The sequence below is a fragment of the Chlorocebus sabaeus genome, chromosome 25 (genome assembly GCF_047675955.1).
Source record: "Chlorocebus sabaeus isolate Y175 chromosome 25, mChlSab1.0.hap1, whole genome shotgun sequence".
Classification (NCBI taxonomy): Eukaryota; Metazoa; Chordata; class Mammalia; order Primates; family Cercopithecidae; genus Chlorocebus; species Chlorocebus sabaeus.
In genome coordinates this window covers 28,021,788-28,034,367 of record NC_132928.1, presented here as the reverse complement: position 1 = coordinate 28,034,367, position 12,580 = coordinate 28,021,788, and the positions used below count along the sequence as shown (strand labels likewise).

Here is a 12,580-nt window from a genome sequence, read left to right as displayed (position 1 = left end):
TTTCTGTGTCTACAAAGTGATTTTTTTTTTTTTTTTTTTTTGAGACGGAGTCTCGCTCTGTCGCCCAGGCTGGAGTGCAGTGGCGCAATCTCAGCTCACTGCAAGCTCCGCCTCCCGGGTTCACGCCATTCTCCTGCCTCAGCCTCCCGAGTAGTTGGGACTACAGGCGCCCGCTACTGCGCCCGGCTAATTTTTTCTATTTTTAGTAGAGACGGGGTTTCACCATGGTCTCGATCTCCTGACCTTGTGATCCACCCGCCTCGGCCTCCCAAAGTGCTGGGATTACAGGCGTGAGCCACCGCGCCCGGCGATTTTTTTTTTTTTTTTAAAGTTTCACTCTTGTCACCCAGGCTAGAGTGAAGTGGCACGATCTCGGCTCACTACAACCTCTGTCTCCCGGGTTCAAGCAATTCTCCTGCCTCAGCCTCCCAGGTAACTGGGATTACAAGCACCCACCACCATGCCCAACTAATTTTTGTATTTTTAGTAGAGCCAGGATTTCACCATGTTGGCCAGGTTGGTCTTGAACTCCTGACCTCAGATGATCCACCCACCTAGGCCTCCCAAAGTGCTGGGATTACAGGCATGAGCCACTGTGCCTGGCCTTAGTAAAGATTTTTCAAAGAGCACAGTGCTGCTCTCTCTCATGGAAAGAAAAGTATTAAACCCATGATGATTACATCTTAGTCTAAGGGGAATATTAAACCCACAATAAATTAAGCTAAAACTTCACAAAGACTCTGCAAGGGATTGGGGTGGGGCAGGGGTGGGCAAGGAATGGGTTGACTGTAACTGGAAAATCTTGGGCTACTTGTGGATGGTGGTTTTTTTCTTTTCTTTTCTTTTCTTTTTCTTTCTTTCTTACTTTTTTTTTCCACCTAATGGTTGAGCTTGGCTAAAGGAGTGCTGCTAATGGTTTCCCAATTTAGTTTCAAGGGGATTGGCAGCAGGGTTTTCCAGGCCACAAAGGCTGAAGGGGACATACTATTAGTCTGTCTCACTCCTCCCAGAAACTCAGTCTGGGTTTTATTGTAATTTCATCTTAGTCTCATCAAAGGCGCTCCAGATGAGGAGATTCTGAGCTGGGGTATTTCTTCCTACCCCTCCCAGACAGATTGCAAGGTTTTTCCGATACTCCATTCTCCCTGGGGCTCTCTCTGGTTGGCGCGGAGAGAAAAGCGCCAGCAGGGGTCAGCAGTGTCCCACATCTGGCCGGGAGCTGCTTGCCACATGTGCTGTTTCTCCTGGCACTGCCAGAGATATTGGGGGAATTGGCGAGCACCGTTCCATTGAGGCGTTAAGCATCATTCTGAGCATTGCAGGCTCAAGATTCCTCTCCCTGAACGTGGGGTGGGCTGGAGGAGTGGAGGGTGTGTTCTTTATAAGCACTATGTGGGGTGTGGGTGTAGAATCCAGACATCAGCAATGCCAACTCACCATCTGGTTTTCTATCAGGAGGTTTTTATGTGTATTGGCATGAGCAATATATTGTGTCGGTCTGGGTGTCAGAGGACGCGTGTCAGAGTTGCCTTGTTGAAATTTTCCCAGGGACCTGGGATTTCTGGATTCACCCGGTATCCAGGCTCTCCCAGAGCGGCGCTTTGGCTGGCTACAGCCTGGAGCAGAGTTTGTGCAGCGCTCCCACGGCCGCCTGCCCGGGCCTGCCCCAGACACATGCTCAGTGGAATTCTCCCGTGGCAGCCCAGAGTCTCCGGAACGAAGGTCTCTGCGGCCAAAGCCACGCAAGAGGCTCTCCTGCTCTCATTTCCAGACGCACCCTCATCCTTGGCGTCTCCCAGCCCCAGTTCTCTTTGACTCCTCCGGTCCTCATTGCTGCTCAGCTCCACGGCGCCCCCACCTCCCAGGATAAGTCCGCCTGACTTTACAGTTTACAGGTCCAGAATAACAGATGGTCAGAGGCATCCCATTCAAGACTCCCCACCTCCTTCCTAGCTCCTCAGTCTCTCCCACCCCAGCGTGGTGGTGCCCAGGGAGGGGGTCAGAAAACCACAGAGGGCCCGTGGCAGGCGTCCAGCTGGGAGCAAGCCTGGGCTGGAAGAGGAGCCCAGTCTTTAGCTGAGACTCCCAGGGCCCCACGACCTTCCAGGCAGCCTCCACCGCTGCTGTGACAGGCAGATGCCCGACTCTCCACCTGCTTTCTGACCTGACTTTGGCAAGGCCTGGGCACCTGGCCTGCTTTCCCAGGAGGACAGTTACAGCAGCTGATCTAGGGAACAGGTGTGGGCTCTGCGTCACAGCTGCTGCTGAGCACATCTGTACCCACAGTGGGGAGGCTGCAGCTGCAGCAGGGCCTGTCAGTCACTCATACTCTCCCGGGACTTGGGCAGTGGCGGGTGGGGCGGGCGGGAGGCAGGAGGCTCGGGTTGAGAGAATCTGAGATAAGCATTCACAGAGCACCTTGCTCCTAGAGATCCCAAAATGTGGGCCCTGACAAGGTTGTCCCAAAGTCAGCCTCGCTGGCACCAGCAGCGTGGGAATTAAGGCTGGATTCTCCCCTTCTGCCTTGCTCCCCAGCCCTTGGGCCACGGTCAGCTCCTCCTCCTTCCTGGCTGGCTCAGCTCAGCTTTTGCAGGATGGAACTCTGAATCCTGGCTTCCAGTGACTCTCCCAGAAAACTAGGAGGGAGGTGCTTGGAAGAATGGCTCTTTATTCATGCAAATGATTTCTTGCCACTTAAGAGCCTCAAACCACAAAATCAATTAAAGAGAAAGGGTGAAGATTTGGGGGTCTGTGCCAGCCACTGGATGCAATGTTTTAACTCCATCATCTTATCAAATCTTCCCAGCGACCCTGCCACATAGCTATTATCAAGATCATTTCTGTTTCCCAGAGGAGAATTCAAGGTTACACAGTTAGGAGGCAGTGAATCTGGGATTTGATTGCAGTCCTGATTCCAAAGCTTGTACTCTGACCACTGGGCCACACTGCCTTAAATCTCCCATTCCCTGGTAAATCCAACATCTGAGCTACATTCTTTCTCCCTTGCAGGGAATCACCTGCCTACCTCCACCTCATTCATTTCTTACCACAACTGGAGTCACCTCTACAGCCTTTACCTCCAGTAGTATTTGGCAATTCACCCACTTCCAGCTCCTATCATCATCCTCCCCTACCCTCACCAAAGTGGACATCGCAGCCTCTAAATCTGAATGGAGCTGACACCTAGCACCCACCCTTTCACCAGCTACCTCTGGGTTCCCCTACCCGGTATTCCCTTCCTCACATCCAAGCCTGTTCCCCTCACACCCTGTCATGGCCTGAAATAGTCTTTGCCGCTGTCTACCACTCTCCAGGGTCCCTCTTCACACCTATATCTGTTTCCCCCTCTCGAGACACTTTTTCTTAGCATTTTAAGACTATTTATTGATATAGGAAAATGCTTGCAGAATATATTAGGAGTATCTTACAATTTTTTAATAATTATATATGTAATACATGAACAGATTCTCCTTGTAAAAAGCAAACTCAAACACACAGAAAAAGTTAATGACTCCCTTGATGACTGCCAGTTTGAAGTGTTTTTCCAGACCTTAAAAAAATTTACTTTCATACAAGCATATGTACATATAGAAAGATATACTTTAATGGGGCATCTTTCATCATAAGTTGGATCATAATGTGCAAATTGTTTCACAACTTTTATTCTCTCTGTTTTTAGACAGGGTCTCACTTTGTTGCCCAGGCTGGAGTGCAATGGCATAATCATAGCTCACTGCACCCTCGAACTCCCAGGCTCAAGCCATCCTCCTATCTCAGCCTCCTGAGTAGTTGAGACAACAGACATGTGCCCCTATGTCTGGCTAATATTTTAATAAATTTTTTGTAGAGACAGGTTCTCCATGTGTTGCCCAGGCTTTGAATCTCCTAATCTCCGGTATTAAGATTCTATGACTATGTATTATACAGAGAGTTTGCACGTGAGTAAGTTCTGGGTGGAGAGACACTATTCCTTACTAGGGCCTTAAGAGTCTGGCTGCAGCTCTGCTGCCACATGGACAAAACCAGCTGCATAATTTACAAGATCCAGCGCAAAATAAAAATGTGACATTTCTTGTTGAAAATCATTATGAATTTCAAGATGGCAACAACAAAGCATTAAACCAAGCAGGGGGCCTTTCTAAGCTTGAGGTCCCATGTGACTGCACAGGTCACATGCCCGTGAAGCTGGCTCTACAGAGACTAGCTGACTGTTGGACTGGCTGTGTCCTGGATTCTTTTAGTCAATGCGTTCCTTGTTCTGACAATGGACATTCCTGTCTCAGCGTCCACATTGGGTCTTGTCCCCTGATTCTGCACCCAGCCTGCCTCAGCCATATTCCCTGCTCCAAAGCCAGAGTGCTATGTATTCCAGCACAAGCAAAGTCCCAGGGTCCATGCCTGCCAGTCAACATTGCTCTGGAGGCACCCACAAAGATGGCAAAGATGGGGGGTGAAGGGGGTATTGGACAATGAGATCCCTGTGCCTCAAGTGGAAAGTCTCTCAGGAGATAAGAGAGGACTGAAGTACCAACCAAGAAACCTGGGTTTCATTCCCAGTTCTGCCACTAAATTTACTGTGTCCTTAATTGGCAAGTTGCTTAACCTCTTGGCACCGTTATCTCTTTATCTATTAAAGGAGAGAGTTTGATTAGATTGTCTTTAAGACCATTCCCACTTCCAGCTCTAAAAGTCTGTATTTAAGTGACTCTAAGAGACTATAATAATAATAGGTAACATTTGTTGACCATTACCATATGCCATTTACATGTTGATTTAATGCTCATAACAACCCTATGAGGCAGGCACTGTTATTCCCATTTTACAGTTGAGAAAATTGAGACTCAGTTTAAAACACGCACAGTGAACAAGGAAGCTTTTTAGGGTGGTGAAAATGTTCTAAAACTTGGTTGTGGTCATGGTTGCACAACTCTGTAGATTCAGAGCTGTATATTTCTAGTGGGTGGCTTTTATAGTCCGTAAATTGTACCTCAATAAAGCTGTTGAAAAGAAATAAAAAAATGTGCCGAACTAGTACATGATCAAGCTCTCCACACTGCTATAGACTCCTTTCCTCTGCATATATGTAGTATTTGAAAGCATGACTCAGGAGCCAGACTCCCTCAGTTCAGATCCTACCTCTAGCACTTACTAGCTGAGACCCAGACAAAATACTTGACCTCAATTTCTTTACCTGTAAAATGGAGATAAAAAGGGGTATAGATTTCATAGGGTTGTTGTGGAGATTTAATGGGTTAATATATGTTAAATGCTTAGCATAGCAGTTGGCACACAGCAAGTGCTATATAAGTAGGGACTATTATTATCTTCCATACCACAGGATTGCCACAGCCAGAACCAGGCTTCTTAAAGGGGCAGGTTTTCTCCCTGCAAACCCCACCCCTGTTCTCCTGGGCCCCTTAAAGAAACACCTCCTCTTCAAAGGCCATCTTTGGAAAAACACCACGATGGCTTTCAGTACATCTCACTTCCTGGTAACACAGAGAGAGTGAGAAACAGCATCTTCCCGATAAGGCAGTGACTCGCTCACTCTCGTAAAACATTCATTACTCTGACAGCTTTTCCCCATAGACTCTTTCTCCCAGGTCCCTGTGAGCTCCAACAGTCAACACAGAGGGCCCTTCTTAAAAGGGGTCCAGGGCCAGTCATGAGGTCCGAGTGGCCAAGGATGGAGATGCCTGTTTTGCCCACGTCCGACCCCATTCCATTAACATGGGAAACCCCTCACTGGTTAATGAATCAAGCTAGAAAGGACAAGGATTGTTAGTGGACAGTCAGATTTCTATCACTGAAAAATGGGTTTTCAAGCACTGGGCCCATAACCAGAGTGAATCTAACTGGGGTGGGGAGGTGGGGCGGGGTTGGGATGTGAGCTGATGCTTTCTGTTTGATAATCTCACTTCTGCTTATATGTGAGCAGTACTGCATAAACCATTTTCTCCTCCGCGATCTCACTGAATATACACCACGGCCTTGGAAGGTGGGTATTCTTGTCCTCTGGGTGTCAACACTCCCTTTTACTGATGAGCAAACTGAGGTGATGCACTTCAGCCGGCATCAGAACCAAGGCATGGAGTCAGGTCTTCTGAAGCTGGGCCCAGTGTTTTTCCACTGTGCTTCAGAGGAGGAAGTCAGAAGCTGCTTCGGACTCCACCTCAGAAGCTCCAGTGACGCTTATTAAAGTGCTCAAGAAAATAAAGCAATGTGCTATCTTCATATCCTTGCCAAGGACCTTACAAACTGCACTGGGAGCCCCAAACAAGAGAGTCCGAAGGGTAAAGATGGTCTCCCTGTGGGCCACGTGGAACACAGGAGCTGTGAGTGTGTTCAAATCCCCAAAGTCCCATGTCAGATAACCCAAGCAGAGAAACAAATTAGCATTGGTCCACAGACCTCAAGGCGGTAGGAAAACAGGCAAAGTCCCCAAAGAAATCAGGCTGGGTGGAGCTGAACATATCACTAGCCATGCTTCCCGGGGTTCCCAAAACTCTCATCTCGTCCGAGGCCAGGTCTGATACTCTATGGGGGTGACAGCAAGCTTCTGGGCTGATTTTTAAAAACTTATTTGTCAGGTTGACATTACTCCTTTGGCTACACATCTTGCCCCAAAGCAGGATTGGCTCTAAGCTGTGGAGGAGGGGAACAGGGGGGCTGTTGGGTTTTAAGGAGCCTTAGTGAGGCCAGCAGGACCTGGAGGCCACCTTCCCGGTGGGGAGTGGGTGTTCAGGTGAGGATGCTAAGGGTCTCCTGCAGTGAACCTGAATCTCCCTCCTTCCATCACTCACCAACCGTTTCATACCCCAGCACCTCTCCCACTCTCTCCATCCTCCCCCTCCACAGCCAGGTCCTTGCCTTTACCTCTTATTGATTTTCATATTTAAGGAAAATCCATTTGCTAGACTCAGAGCAACTGAGTCATCACTGTGTTCAGACAAAAACTACTCACAAAGTAGGCAGTTGGCAGAGGCCACTTCTGGGATGGGCGGGGACCCTGTTTCTTACTCAAACAGTGCTCTGTCCAGAGTCACTTCTGGCTTCTCCTCCCTGCTGCTCTGTCCTATCCACTTTCTCTTTCAGTAGCTTTCATATCCTCTGCCTGTCACCCCAACCAGACTGGCCCCTTTACTCCTTCCTCCCTCAACCTGTCCACGTGCTATTATGTTTGCCTACATATACAGGTTCACTGCTGGAAATTTGTGAGTGAGACATTTTTCTGATTTTTTTTTTAGATTCAGGGGTACATATGCAGGTTTGTTACCTGGGTATATTGTGTGATGCTGAGATTTGGGGTACAAATGATACCGTCACCCAGATTGATTGGGACATTTGGAGCAGAGTCAGGGAGAACTTGTATGAGCATCCACTCATAAGCAGGAGAGAAATATTGATCCTATGTAGTGATGGAAGAGATCTAACTCTTACAAAATTATAGCTTTGGCTTTCTTTTCTATTCTGGGTAGCACCCAAGGAATGACATCATGCCAGCATTACCAATGTGGATGGGGCTATGCATCCAGCTTCACAATGGGTCAAGGAGTCATTTCATCTTCTGACAGTCATTTGCATGCCTACTGTGTGGTCCTTGGTCTCTGGGGTCCCACCTTATGAGCTCTCAAGAAAAGACAGTGCTTCTTCTTAAAGGATTAGGCTTCCCTTTGCAGGACTGTGAAGAGCACAAAAGGATTCTAGCTAGCACATCATTGAATGCCAAATTGGGCGCAGAGTTAGAGAACTCCCAGATCAAAGTAACAGCTAATGTTTACTGAGTATTTACTATGTGCCAGGCACTATTCTAAGTGTGTCACCTATACTATCTCATTTAATCCTCCCAACACTCTTAGGAGCTAGGAACCATTATTATCCCATTTTACAGATGAAGAAACGTAGCTAGAAGTTAAAGAGTTCATTAAGTTCTCATGGCTGAAAAATTATTGAGCCAGGATTTGAACCCATGTAGTCTGCCTTAAGAGCCCACACTTCTAGTCTTTAAACAGAGGGTAAGGGTGTCACTCTGCAGTCCACCCCCTTATCCCTCACCAAAAGGCAATTCACTCCCTTCATGGACAAAAATCACACAACAAATCTTTTTCCCTGATCCATTGGGAACTTCTTGAATGTCACTGCTTGTCCATTGTCGGGTGTCTCATCTCTCCATATTCAAAGTCACCGTGGCCTGACTGACTGGGTGGGGGCGTTCAGGGAGGACTCAAGGGCTCTCATCCTGACTCTGCTCACATTGACTTTGCTAGCAAAGAGCTCTGAGACCTCCTCGGGAGTAGGCAGTTTTGCTTTCTATCCATCAGCCCTCCAACTTGCAACCCCATGGCCCTGGGAATAAATCAGTCCTCATATTTGTTGGCTGGAGCAGGGGAATCTGCTGGGTCCTGGGCCACAGCTACTCCTTTTCTCCCATGTAGCTCAAAGCCTGCTTCAAAGCTCAGGCCATCTGACTTCCTTCTGCCTTCTTCCTGCAGACTCTGGAAGTCCCCAGGCCAGGAGGCAAGGGGCTTGCACTGCTTCAGAGAGGTTGCAGTAGGTTCTGGCTGAGGGCCTTCGTCCCATTCACTCTCCTCAGGTATGTCGTTTCCTTTCTCCTCTTCTTCCCCCTCCTCCCACTCCCAAGTCCCTGGAAGAAGGAGGAGGGGCATCGGTTGTCAGGAAGGTGGGGAGAAGTCACTTATTTTACTGAGCACCTACTATTTGCGGGGGCACTTGCGGGGCCTCCCCTCTCCTCGGCACCTAAGAGTCCCAGCTCAGACAGCATGACGGTTCAGTGGGATGGAGAAAGAAAGGAGGTGGGTGCCCGGGGTGAGAAGTCGGGTGAAGAGGCTGGCCCATCCATCTGTCCCCTTCTCCTGAAGAACTGCGGCTGAACCAGCGGTACCCGGACGACATGTGGGGGAGGGAGGAAGCCCGGCCTGGAAGTGGCGGTGGCGGGTCCCCGGGCAAAGGAAAGGCTCAATTGTGCAAAGGCTTCCTGCCCTGCCAGCTCGCGGGTCCGCCACCGAGCAGCCGCCTTTCTGCGGCCAGCCTGGAGGCGGGGCGGGAAGGCGAAGGCAGCAAAGGGTTACGGGAATAGCTTTCCAATGACAAAGTCTGGAAGGGACCCATGCCTCCGCCCCTCTGCGGGTTAAACTGGCACAGCGCAGGGGGAGGAAAACCAGGGCGATCGGAGCAGATTCTCTCCTCCTGCCCACCCCCCGGCCGCCGGGCACTCCCCTCCTGGGCCCGCCTTGGAGGCAGCCGGCGTGTGCCTGGGGCAGCGGGTCACAAGGCTCCGCCCCGGCCGCCGGGCCCGGGGGGACGGCACTTTGTTCAGGATGCCGCCTCCCTCCTCATTGTGGGGCTGGGACCGGCGGCTGCCCTAGTGCGGGGCCTGAGGCCGGAGTGTGCGGCTGACGCTAACCCTGGTGCGAGTGGCCGAGGCGGCCTGGGGAGCCCCGGGAAACTTTGTGCTCGCGAGAAGCGGACCCCGCACCCGCGCTGCCCCGGGGGATGCGCGACTCTGCGCGGCGGCGGCGGCGCGATCCCGGAGCCCGGGCGGGCAGACGCTCCGGTGAGTGGCCAGCGCGGGGCGGTCGCGCGGTCGCGGCGCTGGGGGTCTGCCGCTTCCCATTTTGCGGGGCTCGGCTGGCAGGTCCTGCGCGGTCGAGACCAAGCCCCGGAGTAGGGGAGGTTGGTGCCTGAGGGAGGCTGCGGGCTGGGCTCGGGAGAGGCGCCGGAATAAATAACAACCAGGATGCTCGCGGCTTCCCGGGAAGGTGTGTGCCCCTTCGATCCCTATGGGACTGACTGCGCGTTTGATTCTGGAGTTGACTCTCTGGGGGGCTGCCTAACTTCAGTCCCTCTGAGCCTCAGTTTCCTTGTTGTGAAATACCCACAATTTAAAGTGCGTTGAGATCTTATCATCAGGAGACACCAGGTGCTGCGTTCTTATACTCGCACCTACACGACAGGCACACACCCTACCCTCACCTCTGCCTTTCGTTGAAGCAAGAGTTAACTCCTCCCATCCCAGCAGGAGCCAGCGGAACAGCTGGGGCAGGTGACCTTGCGGGCCATTCCAGAAAACGTTCCCCGCACCCCTGGGATGCGCTGAGTAGCGCCCTCCCGCCAGTCTCCCGGAGGCCGTCCTCTCTGGCGCCCGCCCGGTGCGTCTGGGAGGGGAGAAAGTGGTCCCAGAGGAGAGGGGAGGGAGGAGAACGCAGAAGTTGGGTGATCACGGGGAGCTCACCTGAGCGCTCCCGACGCTTGGGCTCTGGTCCCTGCTAATCCTCAGAGCCGATAAAAACTGGTCATAGGATAAAGAAGCAGCCAAGTCTGCAGCGGGCAGAGGGGAGGCAGGAACTGGAGAGGACGCGAGTGGCGGGTGGCGGGGGCGGTGTGTAGGGGTGACGTCCACCCGGCAGAGAGGGTTCCTTGTCCCCCGGAGCCGAACACAGGAAAATCAGCTGGTGAGTCAATGGGACTTTGTTAGGATAGTCACAGGGCGCAGCTGGCGCCGGCTTAAGGGAAGAGCTGGATCCCCCCTTGATAACATGCTGTTTATCTGGCTTCCTGTTTCAGTGATTGGGATACCATTGGCTCGTTCAAATTCAATGCTGAGAAGCCTGTGGCCCACGTTCATTCACTGTGCAAAAGCAGAGGGCTTTCCTGGGTTTTCATTTGTGGGCTAGCTCTTGTTCCCCCTACATGAGGTCCCCTGCAATTCACTTGTAACGGGGCTGGAGACTTCACACAAAGAATGGCCTCCCCAGGAGGAGGGTGGGACACTGCAGGGACCTTGGCTTACTTTAGGCCAGATATATATATGATTCCGGCTTGCTTATGACTTAAAAAAAAAAAAAAAATCCTGCTTTGACTTGGTTGGTGTGTCTTTGGGATTGACCTAAGAAGGGAGACAGAGAGAACAGCTCTGTGGATTTTGTCTTCTAAGATGAGCTTCCTAGTGATATGTGCTTTCACCATTGGTTTCTAGGGGAAGTTCTCAATCATCAGCTTGTAGTTCTCTATCTGGCTGTGTTGCTAATCACCTGGATGATCAGAGGGCAAATAATTCCTCACATCTCTGTCCTGGTTTTCACTTCTGTAAAGTGGAGCCCGGAAAAATTGCTACTGTTGGAAGAATGAAGAAGGTTTTTCAGGTTTGGGCTCCAGCCCGTAGGGTCTATTTCCTGAACTTCTCAGGTGAAAGAGAACACCAGGTGAAAGAGAACACCATTTCCAGGTGAGAGAGAACAGCCCCTGATCTGAACTTCTTCAGCAGTTTATCTGATTTCCCTTGGGGCAAGTCTCACATTCCGCTTTGCGTTTTTTTGTTTTTGTTTTTGTTTTTGTTGATTGTCAGTGTGCTATGCTTTGTATTTTAGAGATTTGGGTGTTTGTGCACAGGCCTATCTTCCTGTGAGTACCTTCCAGCCAAACACCCTATCTGACCATCCGCAACACTCAGCACACAGTAGGCACTTTATAGATGTTTGCCAAATTAATAAAATTGTGGAGAAAAACTAAGTAGCATTCAAAGGCCTCCCATCTCACTTAGTGCCATTTATTCATTCTTTGGGAGTTGATTTGCTCCCCCAGACCCCCTCCACCTCTTTTTCTCTCAAAACACAGTCCCTAAAAATGTTGATTTGCGGCAGGGCGTGGTGGCTCAAGCCTGTAATCCAGCACTTTGGGAGGCCGAGACAGGCGGATCACGAGGTCAGGAGATCGAGACCATCCTGGCTAACATGGTGAAACCCCGTCTCTACTAAAAAATGCGAAAAACTAGCCGGGCATGGTGGTGGGCGCCTGTAGTCCCAGCTACTCGGGAGGCTGAGGCAGGAGAATGGCGTAAACCCGGCAGGCAGAGCTTGCAGTGAGCTGAGATCTGGCCACTGCACTCCAGCCTGGGCGACAGAGCGAGACTCCGTCTCAAAAAAAAAAAAAAAAAGTGTTGATTTGCCCACAGATAAGTAGGCAAGCTTTGAATATTTGGGCTTTTTCTGGGATCTGGCTTCTTTGGTAAGCCTTGGCCTGGGGAAACTGAAAATAAGAATGCTGTTTTGGCCAGGTGCAGTGGCTCATGCCTGTAAGACTGGCGGATCACCTGAGGTCAGGAGTTCGAGACCAGTCTGGACAACGTGGTGAAACCCTGTCTCTACTAAAAATATGAAAATTAGCTGGGCATGGTGGCAGGTACCTGTAATCCCAGCTACTTGTGAGGCTGAGACAGGAGAATTGCTTGAACCCGGGAGGCAGAGGTTGCAGTGAGCCGAGATCACGCCATTGCACTCCAGCCTGGGTGACAAGAGTTAAACTTTGTCACTCTTTGTCACTCTTTGTGCTGTTTTTCCTTCCTTGCCTAATCTGGCCCCCTCCTGAGTCCCTGTGAACCTCTGGTATCAACTCAGTTTGGGCCCAGTAGAAAGGAGTGGCCTAGAATAGAAAAGTCTCCTATCCATCTTTTATAATTTGTCGCTCTTTTCGCCTTCCTATTTCCAATCAGTGTCACTTCCCTTTTCTTTTAAAGTTCTTTTGAATTCTTATAAGGGTTTGGCCTTTAAGAAAAATCAGAATG

General features: G+C 50.5%; 1 protein-coding gene and 1 long non-coding RNA gene across 6 annotated transcripts in view; one reads left to right on the top strand and one right to left on the bottom strand.

Annotated features, from left to right (window-relative positions):
* Positions 1-10,530, bottom strand: part of LOC140710259 (uncharacterized) — a 36,989-nt gene extending 26,459 nt beyond the window's left edge. Inside the window, exon 1 of the long non-coding RNA XR_012091216.1 lies at positions 10,253-10,530. This is a non-coding gene — a long non-coding RNA (uncharacterized lncRNA). The remainder of the gene's footprint in view (positions 1-10,252) is intronic.
* Positions 9,171-12,580, top strand: part of NAV1 (neuron navigator 1) — a 280,884-nt gene continuing 277,474 nt past the window's right edge. For 2 of the 5 annotated variants that reach the window (XM_037986167.2, XM_073011644.1), the window contains exon 1: positions 9,171-9,574. The gene's annotated coding sequence lies outside the window, so the exon portion shown is untranslated. The remainder of the gene's footprint in view (positions 9,575-12,580) is intronic. The other 3 variants (XM_037986165.2, XM_007988960.3, XM_073011645.1) reach the window with 2 other exon arrangements.